We start from the raw sequence: 5,968 nt of genomic DNA on the forward strand, positions 1-5,968 counted from the left end.
GTCCAGCCATCTTCAGCTAATTCAGTCATTTCTCACTCACCAGTGGATAAATTGTCCTCATCATAGGCTTAACCATGCAGCTAATATGGTTTGGAGAGAGATTGATTAACAAAGCCATAATTGAAGCTCAATAAGTGAGATAAATCCAAAAGTCTGTAAGATCAACCAGAGTCCAGAGCTGACCATTGGCAATATTCAGTTACCCAATTCATTTAACAGTATTTCACCAAATACTTATTGTGTGTCTATTTCATGCATGTCAAGCTTAGGACTATCTCCTTTGTTAAAGTTGGATATTAAAGGAATGCCAACTCAGCCATGCTGGAAAAGACCTTGATTCTGGGAAAGTCTGAGGGAAGGAGGAAAGGGGACAACAAAGGATGAGTTGGTTGGATGGCATCACCAGCTCAATGGACATGAGTTTGAGCAAACTTTGGGAAATAGTGAAGGAAAGGGAAACCTAGCATGCTAGTTCATTGAGTCACAAAGAGTCAGATGTGACTTAATAAAAAACAGCTCAGCCATGGTCAGTCTGAGTAGACTATAATTAGGCAAAATAACCACTGTGGAGGTCAGAGGTACAGCAGGAAGTTTAAGCCAAGTCAGAAAATGGAGACCAGCTGAAAAAGGAACCAGAAGGTGGGCTCAAGAGGCCATAAAGAGTCAGCCAAAAGGTCCAGAGGTACTTCTCTTCTACCAGAGGTGAGGAACAGAGCAGAAATTGGAGACACAGGAATCTGAGAGTGATCAGGCTGAGACCAATGTCTCTGCATGTGGTGGGTAGGTGAAGGCTGGGATTAGAAGGTAAAGAGTTGAACACAGACACTTCTTGTATACTCTGAAGGGGGAAATGTGTATTGGTGCATGCTAGAATAAGTCTATGTGACTTATAGGGACCAAACAAACCATAGATTTGTTAGACTCAATGTAAAATGCTATACTCTCAAGTCAAATATGAGCTGTTGGCTTTATAGTTGTAAGCCTATTTGTCCTTCCCGCTAAGAGTAGGGAACTGAACAGATAAGCAAGTATGTGTCTGTTTTCTTGGACTTTAATTGTGGTCTCGGCACTGAGTCCATGTCATTTAAATTTACCGCACATCATATCTTCCGAGCTGTGCCATCTCACACACTTGCTCATCTTGCTGAGGTCAGATTCCCAGGCATGGGGAGCATGACTTTTCCAGTAGGCACAAAAGCGCTGTGTAGGCTAGTAGAAGTCTTTAGTCAGTGTCCACTTTATTGTCTGATTCAAATTGGCCTTATCACTCTTTTCTTAATAAAAGTGTTTGCCAGTCTTCATCCTTACCCTGGCACCTCTGTGCCCTCTGGGTGCTATGGCTGAAAACAGAGATGGAGTGAGAGACTCTATATCTTCCCTGGATGCTTTTAGACAGATCATTTATCGCCTCTCTCCACCTCCATGCAAACAGCTCAGGCAAGGACTATTTGAATTTCCATTCATTTTCTTCCCCCTTCTGTAATAGGTTGATGTTTTCATGTTTCAGCCTTTGAGTAAATTTGCTCCAAATGTTAGCTAACAGAGCCTATATCGCCCACCTAGGATCTTTATTCTTGGGTTCTTTGTCCTTCCTCAGAAGGATGTGTGTTGTATAAAGAAAATAGTGTATTGTGTGATACCAAATTTCCCTCTATTTGCAGTTCTGGAAACTAAGGTTCCAGAAAACATAACAGTTTAGGGAAGTGTCAACAAATATTCCATGGGCAAATACCCAATTGAATGCAGAATTCCTGAGAAGAGCAAGGAGAGATAAGAAAGTCTTAATTAAGTGAACAATGCAAAGAAATAGAGGAAAACAATAGACTGGGAAAGACTAGAAATCTCTTCAAGAAAATTAGAGATACCAAGGGAATAGTTCATGCAAAGATGGGCAAAATAAAGGACAGAAACAACACAAATCTAACAGAAGCAGAAGAGATTAAGAAGAGGTAAGAAGAGTTGACAAGATACACAGAATAACTATACAAGAAAGGTCTTAATGACCCAGCTAAACATGATGGTGTAGTCAACTCACCTAGAGACATACATCCTAGAGTGTGAAGTCAAGTGGGCCTTTCATTACTACGAACACAGTTAGTGGAGATAATAGAATTCCAGCTGAGCTATTTCAAATCCTAAAAGATGATGCTGTTGCACTCAGTATGCCAGCAAATTTGGAAAACTCATCAGTGGCCACAGGACTAGAAAGGCCCATTTTCATTCCAATTCTGCAGAAGAGCAATGCCAAAGAATGTTCAAACTACTGTACAATTGTTCTCATTTCACATGCTGGCAATGCTGGTAATGCTCAAAATTCTTCAAGCTAGGCTTCAACAGTACAGGAACCAAAAAGTTGCAGATGTTCAAGCTGGATTTAGAAAGGATAGAAGACCTAGAGATCAAATTGCCAACATCCGTTGGATCATAGAAAATCAATGGCAGTCCAGAAATACATTGATTCATTGATTGTGTTAAAACCTTTGACTGTGTGGATCATAGCAAACTGTGGAAAATTCTTAAAGAGATGAGAATATCATACCAACTTACCTGTTTCCTGAGGAACCTGTATGCAGGTCCAGAAGCAACTGTTAGAACCGACATGGAACAATGGACTCGTTCAAAATTGGGAAAGGTGTAAGTACATCAAGGCTGTATATTGTCACGCTGCTTATTTTACTTATATGTAGAGTACAGCATGCCAAATGCCAGACTGGATGATTCACAAGCTGGAAACAAGATTGCTGGGAGAAATATCAACAACCTCAGCTATGCAGATGATGCCATTCTAATGGCAGAAAGAGGAACTAAAGAGCCTCTTGATGAAAGTCAAAGAGGAGAGTGGTAAAGCTGGCTTACAACTCAAGATTCAAAAAACCAAGATGATGGCACCTGGTCCCATCACTTCTTGGCAAATAGATGGGGGGAAATGTGGAAATAGTGACAGATTTTATTTTCTTGGGCTCCAAAATCACTGTGTACGGTGACTGTGGACATGAAATCTTGCTGTTTGCTCCTTGGAAGAAAAGCTATGACAAATCTAGACAGTGTACTAAAAAGCAGAGACGTCACTTTTTTCATCTAGTGTTTTTCCCTAATTTCTTCAATATAAGCCTGAATTTTGCAATAAAGAGCTCATGATCTGAGCCACAGTCAGATTTAGGTCTCATTTTTGCTGACTGTATAGAGCTTCTCTATCATCAGCTGCGAAGAACAAAGTCAGTCTGATTTCTGTGTTGGCCATCTGGTGATGTCCATGTATAGAGTCATCTCTTGTGTTGTTGGAAGAGGGTGTTTACTATGACCAGTGCGTTCTCTTGACAAAACTCTATTAACCTTTGTCCTGCTTTGTTTTGTACTCCAAGGCCAATCTTGCCTATTACACCAAGTATCTCTTGACTTCCTACTTTTGCATTCCAATCCCCTATGATGAAAAGGACATTTTTTTTTTTTTTTGGTGTTAGTTCTAGCAGGTCTTGCCAGTCTTCATAGAACTGTTCAACTTTATCTCCTTTGGCATTAATAGGTGGGGCATAGACTTGGATTACTGTAGTGTTGAATGGTTTGCCTTGGAAATGAACCGAGATAATTCTGTCATTTTTGAGATTGCCCCCAAGTATTGCATTTTGGACTCTCTTGTTAACTATGAGGGCTACTCCATTTAATCTAAGGGATTCTTGCCTACAGTAGTAGGTATAATGGGCATCTGAATTAAATTCTCCCATTCCCATCCATTTTAGTTCACTAATTCCTAAAATGTTGATATTCACTCTTGCCATCTCCTGCTTCACCATGTCCAATTTACCTTGATTCATGGACCTAGCATTCCAGATTCCTATGCAATATTGTTCTTTACAGCATCGGACTTTATTTGCACCACCAGACACATCCACAGCTGAGCATCATTTCCACTTTGGTCCAGCCTCTTCATTCTTTCTGAAGTTATTTCTCCAGCATATTGGACACCTACCGTCCTGGGGGAAATCACTGTCATCTTTATCTAGCTCTAGCTATGAAGGTTATGCAGCTTAGAAGAAGCTTCTCTACAGAACATTGTGTGCTCCCATCAGATGTGTGATGCCAGCCATGGTACCAGTGTCACCTATCTAATATTTTGAAGTGAGAATGGACTTTCTCTTCCAAGTCATCTGTCGTGGAGAGATTGAGGAGTAGAAAAACAGCAGAATGCTTTCCTTGTGGTTCTAACCAGTGGGTGGGCATATGAACTCCTTTGATGTGCACCTTAACCCCTTTGCTTTGAGTTGGAGGACATTTCCTTGCACAGAGCACATGTTGACTCTCTTGTTAGTTAATTATTTAAGTTGGCCCCATGACCCTTCCCTCTCACAGTCTGAAAGCCACTCCTATATTCTTGTTTCTCAGCTCATGTACTTCTAAAGTTTTTAGAATGTATTTTTAGAACAAGTATGCTTAGAAGTAGGTTTTTGACATTTTCAAATATTAGAACTGGAGCGTATTTTTTTCTGTATCCAATGCACAATGGCAGAGTGTACCTTAATTTCAAGGAGACTCATTGAAAACTTCCATCTTGATGCATAATTACCACGAGTCAAAGTGGTCATGATTAGTCAAGCCTCACAATTAAAATCCTCTGTTTGATGAACTTTTGAAATAAAATGCCATTATCATCTAAAACCTCAATAATCTATGATAATGAGGCTCTCAATTAATTCTTTTGTTCTTCACAAAAAGATTAATAATGTTCTTTTTTTTTAAGTATCAACATCTGCAAGAGGCAAACCATATAAACCATATGTAACTAATCTCTTCCAAAGGGAGCAAGAAACAGATTTAGGCATATGTTTTATGGACAGCTAGTATTGCCCTACAATAATTGTTCATGCTAATTATCTTTCTTGAATTGATTATGTTTGCAATAAATTATTATCTTTATGATTATTGCTAGTTTCAGGAAAATGTTCAAGAAATAAATGGTGGTTAGTATAAATGACCTTGCACTAAGCTAGTATTTCAGATAAATGCCACATTAAATGGATAATTGCTGTGATCTGATTTTTACCCTTCACAGCTACTTCTGGTCTAGCTGCTGCTTTAGAAATCCTGAGCACCCAGGTGGAATTCTACAAGTATTAAGCATACATTTGAACAGCTTAGATAAGTCATTAAGTTTATGTGGAATATTGTCCTGAACATTATCATGATTTTAACTTAGGGCCACTAGTGACTATAGTGATGACCTTTGTTTCAAGGTAGTGATCCATCATGAAAGCCAAGGACAGATTATATCTTCATTTACCTATAGGGCCCATGGCTAAAAATACAATGTGTGTGTGTGTGTGCTCAGTCATGTTTTACTCTTTACAACTCCAGGGACTGTAGCCCACCAGGTTCCTCCGTCTTTGGTATTCTCCAGGCAAGAATACTGGAGTGGGTCGCCATGCCCTTTTCCAGGGGATCTTCCTGACCCAGGGTTGAATCCACGTCTGCTGTATTACGGGCAGATTCTTTACCACTGAGCCATGAGGGAAGCCAAACGTGCAGCAGGCTAGGGCTTCCCTGGTGGCTCAGCTGGTAGAGTCCGCCTGCAATGCGGGAGACCTGGGCTTCATCCCTGGGTCGGGAAGATCCCCTGGAGGAGGGCATGGCAACCCACTCCAGTATTCTTGCCTGGAGAATCCCTCCTGGACAGAGGAGCCTGGCGGGCTGCGGTCCTTGGGATCACAGAGAGTCAGACAGGGCTGAGCGACTAAGCACGCATGGGGCAATGTTTGGTCACCTCCCTATATAAACTCTCCCAGTGTTCGTAGGCTTCAGGATCAATAAGCTCTTCTTTTATAGTAATCGAAATTTATTTTTCATCATGTTTCATCCTTGGTTGCAAAAACAGCTGGGAACTAGGTGCTCAAACTCTTATCAATCAGATGGGCCATTGAGAGAGAGTAACTACTTATAGAGGAACATGAGCCACGTGAGTGCATGGCAGTCACCT

This window comes from Ovis aries, chromosome 5 (genome assembly GCF_016772045.2).
Source record: "Ovis aries strain OAR_USU_Benz2616 breed Rambouillet chromosome 5, ARS-UI_Ramb_v3.0, whole genome shotgun sequence".
NCBI lineage: Eukaryota > Metazoa > Chordata > Mammalia > Artiodactyla > Bovidae > Ovis > Ovis aries.